This window comes from Pristiophorus japonicus, chromosome 16, assembly GCF_044704955.1.
Source record: "Pristiophorus japonicus isolate sPriJap1 chromosome 16, sPriJap1.hap1, whole genome shotgun sequence".
NCBI classification, from domain to species: Eukaryota; Metazoa; Chordata; class Chondrichthyes; family Pristiophoridae; genus Pristiophorus; species Pristiophorus japonicus.
The window spans coordinates 117,134,684-117,149,883 of NC_091992.1; the positions used below are offsets into that span (position 1 = coordinate 117,134,684).

General features: G+C 42.3%; 1 long non-coding RNA gene across 1 annotated transcript in view; it reads left to right on the forward strand.

Annotated features, from left to right (window-relative positions):
- LOC139226765 (uncharacterized) overlaps window positions 1-15,200 on the forward strand; it is a 243,311-nt gene that overhangs the window by 167,919 nt on the left and 60,192 nt on the right. The window contains exon 2 of the long non-coding RNA XR_011587310.1: window positions 9,706-9,757. This is a non-coding gene — a long non-coding RNA (uncharacterized lncRNA). The remainder of the gene's footprint in view (window positions 1-9,705; window positions 9,758-15,200) is intronic.

Below are 15,200 nucleotides of genomic sequence, written 5' to 3' on the forward strand. Positions count from 1 at the left end.
ATTACCTAGCCACTTCGAGTCCTGATATGCTTGCAACAATTTAATTGCAGTTTATTATTCGCTGCTTGACTGCAAGGCACCGCATACTTCTTTACTTGTGTTCAGGGCATTGGCTTCCAGCACTGTTTGTTCATAGATTTGAGATTCTAGAAAAATATAATTTGTAGAAACTGTATGGCTTTTAACGCATGGAAACCACAATGTTAGATCCTCGTAAACGCCATAGCACATAGATTCCGATTTATCAGGAATGTCGCAACCACACATTTTAGAAGTAGGTTCAACACGAAGAATATTTAAAAATCAAACTGTTTTAATTGAGCTTGGAAGGGTATTTGTGCAAGCTATTGAAACCTTTTTGAAGTCTAGATTTGAGGAAATGTGCAACTCTGTTGTATCTTATTCAACATAGCATTAATTTGAAGACCCTAATCTCCCAATTTATATAGAGTTGTGTGGATTTCTCACTTGAGTTGCTTGTCTGCTTACAAATGACTTATTTGACTTTTGGGGGTGATGAAACCATGTAACATTGCCTGTTTTCACACATGCACATCACGAGTGAGAATCTGTGGTCTTAAAGAATGAAAAATTTAATGATGCCAACCATATATTTCAGCTGAGTGAGTGTCTTCAATTCTTGGGCCAGCAATTAGAATGAGTATGGCATGGGAAGAGGGATTCTGTCTTTGAGGGAGTTGTGTGCCTAATTGACATTAACTTGGACAATTGCAGAGCAGCAATTCTTTGACTTGAGCACACACATTAATTAGGCTGATGCTCTGGTATCCTTCTGAGAGAGTGCTGCTGTAATGTATGCACCTGTGACTATGCTCACAGGTTTGTAGAGCTGTTGACCCAGTAGTCGTGCCTGGGTGGTTAAGGCGATAGATTAAGAAACCCATTGGGGTTTCCCCGCACAGGTTCGATCCTGCCGACTACCGATTTCAGCATTTTACCCCTGGCAACCAAATTTTAATTTGATTTTACGTGTTTTAAAGTTTAATTTGTTTTAATTGCCGGGTTTTAGTGTCCCCCTCCTCTTTTATCGGGGGCACTTGTAAATTCTATGATTTTAATGCCCCAAAAAAATCACAAAAGGAAAAAAATACACAAAAAAAACAACAACAAAAAGAGGGTAGTTATAAGTGTCTGGAGTGTCTCCCAGATCGGGGAGCACTCGATCTAATGTTTATTTTGTACCCCCCCAAAAGAGTTGTAGAGCTGTTGAAGGGGGTCGTTCAGCCCGACTGCCTGCCTCTCTTCCGCGCTTACATCCGAGCCAGGGTGTCCCTGGAGATGAAGCACGCGGTGTCCACTGGTACGCTCGCGGCCTTCCACGAGAGGTGGGTGCCGGAGGGACTGGAGTGCATCATCACCCTTGGCAACCAAATTTTAATTTGAACCATTTTTGTAAAAAAGTACATTTGTTTAACTTGTTGGTTTTAGTGCCCCTTTAATAAGGGGGCATTTGATCTTTTGTTTTACAAAAATAGTTGTAGAGCTGTTGAGTTGTGAGTGGCTTAGCCAATCACATGATGTCCACAAGACTCAATAAAACCCCAGTCAGCTGGGTTCAGGTGATGCACGATGAAGCAGGTGGTTGTGAGTGAGCCTGATGGATGAATTGGTAATGTGCAGTGTGATTGTTAAACCTTTGCTAATAAACCAATTTGTTCTTAATAGCAATGTGTTGCTATGAATTCTTAAGCAAAGAACCCACAAAACAAATATATTTCATGCTGCATTATCAGATGTGCTGCCTTTTGTTTAAGATGCTGAAGTGAAGTCCAATCTATTCTTGTGCTTAAAGATTCTCTGAAAGAGAAGAAAGTTCTCCTGGAATCCTGACAAATGTTTCTTTCTCCACCAAGAAAGGAGCAGTAGGTCAATACGTGCACCTAAACAAATCTTAATTAGGGCCCCTTCAATTTTAGACTTGGACCAATTCGATTCAGCAACCTTAAAAAGTAGCTGTGCACATGTGTGGACTGGGAAATTTGCTAGTTTTGGCCCTTTCCATATGTACCCTGAGTGGTCTGTGAACTTGGCCACCCTGTGTTGCTAGTTGGTATCATCATAGGCAGTCCCTCGAAATGAGGATGACTTGCTTCTACGCTAAAAAAGGATGAGTTCACAGGTGTTTCGAATGAAGGACCCAAACTACATCCTCAAGGGTGGAAGATGCCTGTGCATGGATTTTTTTTAACATGTGGTGGCCGTTGCACACCAGCCACTTCACCGGCTTGACAGAGCTAGGTCTTGGTCCAGTGGCAAGGGTTAACCAGGATGATTGGAGACTTGCTCTGCTGCACGGACCTAGTGCAGCCACATATCGCAGTGTGGGCTGGCCCGTGCTGCCCCTGGCCCTGAACTCACGCCTCCCCTGGGCCCCGATCACATTCCTCCACAGTCTCTCATCATTCCTTTGCCCTGACCTCGCCGCTCCTGCTGTATCTGCCCACGTTCCAATCACCCTGATCTGTAACATCCAGTTGAACATGCATATAGCCTATTGAACACAACAGCAATCTATTAGTATCCTATGGACTCAACTTAATTACAACAGATAAGGTAATGAGTTACAGATTCACATAGACATATGGCCAGGAGTTGATATAAGCGAACAGCAGCTGTAAGGAGGTGCCTTACACGGCAATGTAGCGTAGTTGTAAATACATTTCATTTTGCACCGACACTAAAGTTGTGTCGTAAATCCAGGCTCTGGTGCAACCTGACTTGTGAGTGAAGAAGAGTGAGACACCGTTTGGACTTGGGGGCAAATGCTTTGTTGTTTAAGATTTTGAGTGCATCGGTCCTCTGATCTCATGATGGGAAAAAGAGCAACAGAAGTCATGGATTGAAATTGCCGTTGGACTGGAAGGGGCAAAGTTAGCGAGGTTATATTTTGCAGTGTGTTACCGTGTAGTTTATTACCATTAACAAAAACGAGACCAGATCTTTTATTATCTAGTACAGTTGTACTTTTGGATAGAATGGTAAAGGATTATGAATTCGGGGTTGAGTGCAAATGTATGATCATGTGGTACAAAAATTGAGCTGTGCTTTTGAGTCTGGAACATGCATGTCTACTTATCATAGTGCTCTCACCGGTTAGACAAATAAATCACAAGGAGGAAGTGTTGCTCAGAAAACATTCTTTCAACCTGAACTAATCTCCCCAACCTGTTGCTGTTTTTGTATAATTTGTTGCTTTTCTTGTTCAACTGTTCTATTTTTAACCTCAGACTGTACGTCAGTAAATTAGTGACAGTGGGGTGCTGCAGGGCCACTGAGAATGACATAAAATAATGGCTTGACTCTTAATTGCCAGTAAAAGTGGTAAGCCGATACTGTTGGTATTGATTTATGGGATGCAGTTTAACATCAGACCAAATTTGGCACAGTCCTGCATGATGTCATGAAAAGTCCCTTTGTGGATGGTCAGTGATCACCACATCCTGTTCACCTGGGGGAATTTTCCTTCCCTGGGGAATTTTCCTCTAGTAATGCTTCAGCTGCGAGCTGTGGAGCTCCACCATCACCAAGTGATATATTTTTCTTTTCTTTTAATATTCTGTACTAGTTTTCATGCCTCTCCTTGGGAAGATCATCATCATAGGCAGTCCCTCAGAATCGAGGAAGATTTGCTTCCACTCTTAAAATGAGTCCTTAGGTGGCTGAACAATCCAATACGAGAGCCACAGTCCCTGTCACAGGTGGGACAGATGGTCGTTGAGGGCAAGGGGTGGGTAGGACAGGTTTGCCGCAGGCTCCTTCCGCTGCCTGCGCTTGATTTCTGCATGCTCTCTCAGCGATGAGACTCGAGGTGCTCAGCGCCCTCCTGGATGCACTTCCTCCACTTACGGCGGTCTTTGGCCAGAGACTCCCAGGTGTCAGTGGGGATGTTGCACTTTATCAGGGAGGCTTTCAGGGTATCCTTGCAACGATTCCTCACTTCTGTGCAAAACCATTTTAAGCACCTGCAAATCCAGATGCATGCATTTCATATATTCTGATCTATTTGTTTCTCACTGCATGACATGTGTAGATTTCTTCTTTGGAAGAGCTATCCAATTAGTCCCACTCCCCTGCTGCTCATATCTTCATGCACAGCAATTGGTTAATGTTAAAATGCAGGACCTTATATGAAGCAATGCTGTGTGGCGTTAGCCTTAAAAGTGAATCATTGAGGGTGATCTGTTCGAATGTGGTTAAGTTTCTGAGTCGCTGTTCATCATCAAGTGAGGTTTGATCATTCTGTGGGAATGGGACCATTTTGCAACTTGACAGCAACAAGTAGGTCATATGTTTTGTGCAATCAAGCTCAGTGAGCCCTGACATTACCTTCTAAATATGCTCGTTTTTCAAGCTTATTATGGAGGCCTTGCCATTTCACTGTCTTTCCTTCTACTCTCTTCAGGAAAGCTCGTCAAATTAACAGATTAACAAATTCCAACGCTACATATATTTCCCAGTTCGAAGTGTGCAGGGATGGTTGTGGACTGCAAATCTGTTGTATTCTTTTTAGCAGTACTCTTAAAATTCCTTTTGCGAATTGTTGTAAAAGGTTTGGCAGACATGGGGTTGTTGCCAACTGGGATACTGAGAAACAGGTGTGCCGCCCTTAGTGTATACTTAGATCTGTCAATGCTATTGCCACAGTTGTTTGCTTTCTTGTCCTCTGCAAGCAAGACAACATAGCTCCTTTAATCCAGTGCTTGGGTGATAATGTGCTGCAAATGTCTGTCTAACTATCTATCTAATTGTAGCCAGAGAATCGCCTGCAATGGCGTCTCTTCACGCTCCAGCATCGTTGCATCTGGTGTCCCCCAAGATCTCCCATCGGCCCCCTCCTATTTCTCATCTACATGTTGCCTCGTGGCGACATCATCCGAAAACACAGTGTCCGTTTCCACATGTACGCTGATGACACCCAGCTCTGCCTCACTACCACTTTTCTCGACCCCTTCACGGTCTCTAAATTGTCAGACTGCTTGACTGACATCTAGTACTGAATGAGCAGAAATTTTCTCCAGTTGAATATTGGGAAGACCGAAGCCATTGTTTTATGTCCCCACCACAAACTCTGTTCCCTAGCCACTGACTCCATCCCTCTACCTAACCTGCGTCTGAACCACACTGTTCGCAACTTGGTGTCATATTTGACCCTGAACTGAGCTTCCGACCACATATCCACAACATAAATAAGACCGCCCATTTCCACCTCTGTAACATCGCCCGTGTCTGCCCTTGTCGCAGCTTATTCACTGCTGAAACCCTCATCCATGTCTTTGTAACCTCTAGACTTGACCATTAGAAAGCGCTCCTGGCTGGCCTCCCACATTTTACCCTATGTATACTTGAGGCCATCCAAAACTCGGGCAGTCCATGTCCTAACTCGCACGAAGTCCCGCTCACCCATCGCCCCTGTGCTCGCTGATCTACGTTGGTTCCCGGTTAAGTAAACCCTTGATTTCAAAATTCTCATCCTTGTTTTCAAATCCCTGCATGACCTCGCCCCTCCCTATCTCTGTAATCTCCTCCAGCCCCACAACCCCCCCCCCCCCCCCCCAGCCTCCAGAGATAGCTGCGCTCCACTAATTCTACCCTATTAAGTATCTCTGATTATAATCGCTCAACCATTGGTGGCCATACCTTCCGTTGCCTAGGCCCTAAGCTCTGGAATTCCCTCCCTAAACCTCTGCCTCTCCACCTCTTTCATCCTTTAAGACGCTCCTTAAAACCTACCTCTTTGACCAAGCTTTTGGTCATCTGTCCTAATTCCTCCTTATGTGGCTCGGTGTCAAATTTTTTGTCTTGTAATAATCCTGTGAAGCACCTTGGAACGTTTTACTATGTCAAAGGCGCTATATAAATACAAGTTGTTGTCTACTTGAAACTGCCAGTCTTTTGCATTCTGTATTTTTGTGTTCGTTGAGTTACTCTCATGCTATTTCTATTGTTGGATACTAAAACAAAAATATTTCCTGTAGTGATGCTACTCCTTCTGATTGAGATATTAAGTTAAGATTGGGGGTTCCTCGAAGTGTTGTCAATATTTCCCGGAGGTCCTCCATGCAGAAAATTTTGAAAAACACTTCCCAGAACCATATTAATTGGTAACTTCGAGTGCTGCCAGTGTGGAAAAGAGAAGAAAGCACATTTAATCCAGCAGCAAAGTGTAGACTGAGGAAAAATGAATTGTTTTTAAAAACTCTGAGCAATGCATAAGCATATCTGACAGGATAATTTGGAGCAGGCTTCTAATCTTCACTCGAGGTGACATTGGTAGCATGTGTTTTTGTTCCCCCTGGCAGATGCCATTGACATCAAAAATGTTCAGAAGCTCTCTGGAATTAATGCAGAAGATGATGCCCCTTTCATCACTGCAGCCTAGATTTTATTTTTGAAGAAGTACGTTTAGTATTGTTTTTGTTTTTTCAGGAGAAAGTTGGCATTACTGTTGATAACTCATTTTAACTATGGGCAAGAGGGTATTGGAAGATGTCGGTTTTTGAATACTGTTTACTAAACCTTGTGCAATTCCATCAGTTTTATGCAACTGTGTGTTGCTGAGGTAACATTCTGAAATGTTCCGTTGATCACTGGGATGATGAAGCGCATCTTGACGTGTGAGAAATGATAGCATCTTTGGAATGTACCAGGCTTATTTTTGCAGGACTGGCAGTACTTTTTCACTGCTGGACCACCCCACCCCTGGCCTGCCTGTGGTGTACTGGTGATGTCAACAGTAAGAATGGGCAAACTCCTAAGACTTGATTTACAGTCTTGGAATAATATTTTTCCTTCCTCATCAGCAATTTATTTCAAACATTTTCATCATACAGAATAAGCCAGAGATTGAAAAGCCAGCAATCATTCAAAGGTACATCAACGTCTTGATGAGCAACCAGCTGAAATCAGAAATGAACCGATTTCAGGCAAAAGCAGATCCTTGAAATTTACTTCCAAGAGAGGAGATGCTCGCACTCCCACGAGGGTGGACAAGAATACAGAATCTCAGGACTGAGGTGAGAGTACAGCCTCTCCTAATCAAGACTCTGTGTGACAAATCCATTAAAATGTAAAAACCTGTTCGAAGAGCCAACATTGGGCAATGCAGACTGTTGCAATCTGAATAATCCACTTGTACTAGCTGAAGAACTGCGACAAGATCCAGGTAACAAAAGATTTAATCAACGGGCTGATCGAATCTATCACGGGACCGGTACTAAACAACACACACGTCAAACCTCGACACCAATAGGAAACATAAAGGGAACACAACTAAAAGGAAAGAAGCAATCGAATATAACTCTGGCGCCAAAAAGAGATTTGCATGCAAGAAGGCCACTTAGAAAAGACTGCAGTTTCTATATCACAAAGATGGTTAAAGGCTTGTGTGTCAAATCATGGGTGCTCCATTGAAATGAAGTGACTACTTTCAAAAGAGGAGCTGGAAAATAGTTTCCAAGCTAAATTATTCATACACAATAATAAATTGACAAACAATTTGCCGGCTATAACGGTCACTTAAACCGTAGAAGTGTGATGACAGCAATAGGTGAGAAGGAAGTAGGTTTGGCACTTGACTGAATGAAGGGAGAGAATGTAACGGCTCTAGATGGCATGTGCTGAAGGACTGTTGAAGAACTGGCAGAGAGCGGTCTGAGTATAATCCTAAGGCTCCTCTTGTTGGGGCTACAAATGGCTTCCATTCCAGGTATCTTGAAGGAAAGCCCCAACAGGCTCCATTACTTAGAAACCTAGAAAACCAGCGACATCATCCCTAAGTTGCTTTGCCTTTTTACCTAAATGGCAGTGAAGAGAATAATAACCAAGGTCAACCTCAGATAGAAGGGTTTCATCTTGGCACAACCAGCTGCAATGAGAACGTAGACCTGCTTCAAAATATGCACGCAACACGGCCACTTAGAAAAGACTCCAGTTTCTGTATCGCAAAGATAGATAAAAGCTTGAGTGTCAAATCATGGGTACTCCATCAGAGTGAAATGACAACTTACAAAAGAAGAACTGGAGGGTAGTTTCCAAGCTAAATTACTCACACCGGGTTTCATCTCTGCCACACTCGGCTGCAGTCAGAGCATCAACATCCTGCAAATATGAAAAATAATCTGTTGCAAAGAGCAACAACTTACTGGATGGATTGATAAACTGAAAGATTAGGTCATACATATTTCAGATAAGTCTTCGATTCGCTGGGTATCTCGATGAACGAATTGGACAGAATAATCAGGAAGTTGGTCAAAGACATACTGCCTCCACCAAATGAAATATCAGCCAGCCTGCTTTACTCCAAACACAGGCCTCGGACTTCCTAAATTGGAGCTTCAGATCCCATCAGCGATCACTGGAAGGCCCATTGCATCCTTCCTATATAGTTGTCACAACAGCAGGGCAAATATAGAGAGGCTAAAAACTTAAAATGTTCAAATAAGTTGAGGAACATCTTGATTCAATCAAGCCCACAAAAAACAATTGCCAAGACAACTTGGTTATTAATCCAGTATTGATGAGTAACTGCAGAAATCAGCAGACAAACCGATCAGCAGAGCTGCTGAAGAGAGAGAAGTGGAATTCCACAAGTGGCTATACAGGTTGAACCTCCCTTATCCAGAACTCCCTTATCCGGAATCACCCGTCGTCCAGAACCATTCCCGGCCACCGAATAGCGCATACGCAGAACTCCAACATGAACAAATTGAAGTCCTTCCTCGCTGCCCACTCCTGTAATCGCTGGCCTGATCCTGCAATCCACCGCCCCCCCTCCCCACCATGATCTCTCTGCCACACTGCCAGCCCGCTATCTCCTTACTCAGTACCTGTACCATCCAATTTAACGTGACCACCCCTTGTCCGGAAAAATCCCTTATCCAGAACAGGCCAGTCCCGAGGGTTCCGGATAAGGGAGGTTCAATCTGTATTTTCAATGTCCAGGCTTGGGTCATGCCTACTATCAAAACAATAAAACAACTGGCTGAATAATGGCTTCTTCAATGCCTTAACTATTGAGATGTAACCTGTACCCAGCCAGATGCACTTTCCCACAGACGGCCAAAGGCAAATGAGTTATACAGGAGATGTAACCAGGCAAATGAAGCCATCTTGTGCATATCCAAAAACTGTAACTTGATCAAGCATTCAAGGTTTAAAAGGCACAATGATATCCTAGAAAAGCTGAACCAGTGTGGATGGACATCATGTTTTGTGCCAAGCCAAATGGCTCTCTGGAAACACAACATCATAGTCCAAAAAAGTAGAAAAGGTGGCATTTGTCGATGTGATGGTTCAATATGAAGACAGCAATCAGATCTTGGAGAGAACTTGGAATGAGAAACCGGAGAAATACAGACACCTGCAATCAGAAATTAATAAGTTGATTCGAGGCCAAAGCATCAAATTCTTACTCAGTCATCGGCACCAGGGTTAAATAGCTAGAGAGGAGAAACAGGTTACTGTTGTTCTTAAAGATTGATGGTTAGTGTTTTTGCTAGCCAAAATTCTAGACTGACCAGTTAACCTTGGAGATCTTACAATATCTTTGAGGACAATTGAACATATTCATAATTTTTACTTGTTAGTACTATTATACTCTATATAATTACTATTGTACTCTAATATGTAAGTACTATTATAGTCGATTATACAAATACTATTGCTAACATTGTTGTTTATTTCTAGGTTTTTGCTGTACGACCTCGAATAAAGCGACAAAAGACATCAGATGATATGGGTAAGACAGCTAATAAATGCCATATAATCACTTGACATCTGGCTCAACTCCAGCTCTATTCTGCGGGTGAACTCTAACTCTTGATACTTTGGGGCCCTTTCCATTTCCCCCCTGATATGAGGGCTTTCCCATGCCTCCTTCCCACATCCCCAAGTTTCCCCCCCACCCCCTCACTTCACTGGGAGGGTGAAGCTTATTGGGGACCAAAAGGGAGATCTTCTTGTGGAGGCAGGTACTAAATAAGTTCTTTGCATCTCAAGATGAGGCTGCTGCCAATATCACAGTAAAGGAGGAGGTAGTCAACAAATTGGATAGGATAAAAATAGATAAAGAGCAAAATTGAAGACCATAGGATTAAAAGGTCAGTGGCAGGATGGTTACAAAATTGGCATAAGAGACAGAAAGCAGAGAGTAGTGGTGAACAGTTGTTTTTCAGACAGGAGGGCAGTGTACCCCAGGGGATGGTATTAGCACCACTGCTCTTTTTGATGCATAATTATTGACCTGGACTTGGGCACACAGGGCATAATTTCAAAGTTCGCAGATGACACAAAAGTTGGAAATGTAGCAAACCGTGAGGGTAATAGTAACAGATTCAGGGGGACATAGAATGGGCAGACACATGGCAGGTGAAATTTAACACCGAGAAGTGTGAAGTGATGCATTTTGGTAGGAAGAATGAAGAAAAGCAATTTAAACTAAATGATACAATTTTCAAGGGGGTGCAGGAACAGGAAGAGCTGGGGGTGTAGGTACACAAATCTTTGACGGTGGCAGAACAAGTTGAGAAGGCTGTTTTTTTTTTAAAAAAAAAGCATACGGGATCCTTGGCTTTATAAAAGGAGGCATAAAGTACAAAGGCAAGGAAGTTATGCTGAACTTTTAGAAATCACTGGTTCGGTCCCAGATGGAGTCCTGCGTCCAATTCTGGAAGGAAGGAAGATGAGGTCTTGGAGAGGGTGTAGAGGAGGTTTAGTAGAATGGTCCCAGAGACGCAAGACTTCAGTTACGTGGATGGACAAGAGACACCGTTCTTCCTGGAGCAGAGAAGGTTAACGGGAGACTTAATAGAGGTGTTCAAAATCATGAATGATTTTGGGAATGGAGGGTGGAGACAATTACAATATGCTGTTCCAATTTTTTTATGGAGTTGTGAATTCTCTGTTTTAACATTGTTCAGAAGTGTTTGATATTCTTGTGATGTGATGTCAATGAATGTGTTTTGAAAGCATTTATCAGACCGGAAGACCGCTGTTGACGAGTTGGATTTTGTTGGGTTGGGGTGCCCACGTGTTACCTACAGTCACAGTATCGCCATGTAACCTACTTCAATTGGAAGAGCGAGATAATGAATCTTTCACACCGATACAATCTTGACGACAGCCAATGCCAGTACTGAATGCATGACGTATCACTGCATTTTATAAAAGTCTCAAGTTACGAATGTTGTAGGTGCACATGTATATAAATGCTTTGTTCAGGGAAAGCCACTCCATCCAGCCCCCTTTGCAATGCCTGTACTCTTGCCATGGTAAGCTGTGGCTCAAGTTTTCATTTTTCAGATTGTTTTGCAACAATTTCTGTATCAAATATTGCCAATTCCACAGAAAATTAACTATCTTCCTGTTAACACACCTCTAGCTTCTTATTAAGTGTAGATATGTTGACTCATTTCCATCACGCTGAACTCAACCACGCACGTATAGACTCCTTTAGAGACCACCATAAAATTCAGAATCACCCACACACGTGTGCTTTTCAACAAGTCATGTGTTTAGCTGAAGAGAAGGTGGAAGCTGAACAGATTCTGTGCCATTGTGGCATACATTATGCTCCATTTCCATATATAGCTCTAATATGTTAATCAGTGTGTAATGGTAGGTCCGTACCAACAGCCATCATCATATCCAAACTAAAACATTTAAAAAAATTGGTTACTGATAGCTAGGGTTCACATTTGGATCTTGTCCCCTCCCTCTTGCTCTCTCCCAGTTTCCACCCTCAGATAGAAGCCATCTGGTGTCAATTTCCCTCCAAAGGAATTCCAAATCCCTTGGGAATAAATGAACAGTTGTTGTTTCATCTGAAATAAATTTTCTCTCAACATTCAAAGAATCGATAACCAATATGAAGCCGGTCACTGCAGCTGTAGGGGGTGCTCCAGGCTCATTAATACAGCTTTTCATGGTATTTTGCTGAAGCTTCAGGTTATCTGTGGGTTAGAGAGAAAGCGAGAATCTCCCATTCTAAAAGCAGTGGTGCTGAGGAAATTGCACGCAATGCATTTAACATCAAGTCCATTTGATTCCATCTTAGGTACAAAATGAATATTGATCCAGGCAGAGAATTCCAAAGTACCTTCCTGAACAAAGCAAAGAAGTTCAAAATACTATTCTTACTGGTTGTCACTGCAGACCAATCCAACTCCTAAGATTAGATTTTGTGTGACAGCAGTTGTTAATCAAGCATCCACTATACTGACCTCTTGGTGTCGACTAGTATGCATAGTGAGCGAGATTTAACTTTTATCTACTGAAACAAATGTTAAAATATTGTCAATGTGACCAACAACCGGGAAGTTACTGTGATTGTGATTTTAATTCAGGAAGAAATTGGCACTCTGCATAATATGGCTCAGCTGGACTCCCATCATAAGAAAATAATTGTTTTGGAAATACCTGTACAGTAATACCTCCACACTATTGTACAGCTACAACATGCCATGACCTGTAGTTAGTTCAATCTGTGTAATGCTGCTTAACTTTCTTTGGCTGTGTCTGTGTGTGTGTCCCTCTCTCTCATATACACACCAACACTCTCGCTCTCCAATTAGTCTTCATTATCCTTCCATTTGCAAATTGTAGGATTCCATTTGGAGTTTACTTTTAAATTGAGCCTTTTATATTTTTGCCAAACTGACTTCATAATCCAGGTGACACATCATACTCTTGTCGAAACCCAACCACAATAGTAATTGAATGGTAATACCAATTGCATTTCAGTTGTTGCACATCCAGGTGCAGCTTCCAATTACTTCTTTTGGGAATGTGTCATTTCTCTTGGTTCTGGCCAGTTTGGTAGGTGTTTGAATTGCTTGGGTACAGGCTCTACTTCATTTAGGAACTTCTTGGTTCTGGGGGTAAGGGAACAAGAGATGAATTGCTTAATCCCTTTGACTGCATTTGGTACCTAATACTTGTACACTGTAAATCAGTGTAGAACAGGATGGCTTTGGCCTTCAAGTGGTTAACCAGAGATGACGAGAAACCCTGATCTCTTGGTGTGTTTCTAGTTTGTATTCTGGTCTGTCCTGGGGACTTCTTGTTTTAATCCCTTTTGATTGTGGTGGTTGAAAAGCACAGGCACTTCTTTTGTGCCAGCTCTAACCTTGTTGCTCCTTGCAGTGAAGTAGTTTGTAGTCGGGCTTCACACACTGTTGAAGACCGGCTTGAAAAGTGAAATTAACTCTCAGATCTGAAGAAGTTTGATTATAGTGCAGATTTTCTGCCCCATAATATCAGCAAAAGAAAACAAGTCTGTAAATGTACAATGCTGATTTATCTTGGGTAGAAAATATATGAAACATTACATTTAATATTAGAGAGTGTAGTGAATTAAACAGAGAAACTAAGTTTTGGGTCTTTTAATGCAAGGAGCTCCTAGAGTTATCAAAGGATTATCCTCGACACAACTCGGGGGAATTATTTGTTTCACAATGTTCATTTCAAAATAGCTTGCAAACAGGAAGACATTTTTAAATAATTGTAATGAATACTAGCAGTGCAACAAAATACAGCATAGTTTTATTAATGCCAAGTTTATTAGTCAGCAGTAGTTAAAGGTTTCAGTTTATAAGCGGAGAAAGCAGCAGGACATGTTGATCTGTGTTGCCGATTGCCCTATCGTGTCTGCCAGATTTAATCCCTTAGCGGCTACCTTACATTTATCAGAAATCTTTTATTACGCCACTAAGCTCTTGTTTCTCTGAAGTTTTGCTTTAACTTTTTTTTCTGTTGAGCTGTAACTGAGTTATTAAAGTTGATATCACTCTTCCTTGACCTCATGTTCTTTATCAGCAGAGGACCGCAGCAATGGGAAGTTTCAATCACGGTTATAAAACCTATTGTAAAATCGGATGATATAAGGATGTACCTTTTGTACAAGCACAGTACTGTTAGCCTGACAGCAACACACTGAGGCACAGATAATAAGATGAAGACCGAAGAAGTGAATGAAGGAGGAGAGCGACTTGGGGTTTGCATCTGTGATTCTTCATGTGGTTTCTTGCTGATCACAGCTTTGCTATGTAGACATCGAGGGAAAATTACCCAGGCCATTCTCGTGCTGCTGATGGCCATTTAACAGTGGCATTGGTGGAGGTCTGAGAAAACCATTATTTGCCACCCTTTTGGGTCATGGAAGGTACAGGGCAGGAAAGAGTGCTAGAGGGTAAAGGAAAAGAATAATAAATTAAACATGCAATAAGCCTGCCTCCTATTAGGTGGTGAGGTCCTGCTTTTGAGTGCTCCTGTCATCCTCGTTGCAAACAAACACCAACATTCACTTGCTCATGTGTGCCATCTGATTCCTGTACCCTGTATCGTCATCCCTTGCTTAGAAACTAAAATCAATTGGCAAAAGGATTGAGGACTGTTGAGGATATCTTTGCTCTCTCTCGCGCTCTCATGTCTGGCTGCTGAAAAAGATGTGGGCGGGGACCCAGAGTCACACGGTGCACTGTGCCTGTTGACTTCTCTCTGGAGGGCGAATGGTTCACATTGTAAGTACCACTGGGCTATGGGCTCCAAAAAGGGACAGTGAGGGAAAGCCACTATGCACAATACATTTGATTAAATACAAAGTTGAATAAGTAAAAAAAAAAACTGCATAGAAGCAGTATGTAGCAGAGTTGTTGATGCCAGTTCATTGGATATATTCAAGAGGGAATTAGATATGGCCCTTACGGCTAAAGGGATCAAGGGGTATGGAGAGAAAGCAGGAAAGGGGTACTGAGGGAATGATCAGCCATGATCTTATTGAATGGTGGTGCAGGCTCGAAGGGCCGAATGGCCTACTCTTGCACCTATTTTCTATGTTTCTATGTAACTGGAAACTTCAATTTATTTAAGAAAAGAGCAAATGAATAGGTACCAAGTTGAATCTCAATTCTTTCATTTTTATTCACTTTTCAAACTTTATTTCATCTCTGTGAGAAATTGCCCAGCTTCCACATGGCATCTCTTAGAAGAGGTTCTTGTTGTGTGGACAACTGTGGCTATGGAGCCACATTCTACCATTTTGAACCAATGCACAGTACCATCAACACACCAAAGTATCCTGTTCAATAAGCTCCTGCCAAATTATTTGCAATGTCGGTGGACTAAACCTTCAGGGGACGAAATTCGGTATGCCGGGGGCGGTAACTGCGGTGAGGCAGAACTTC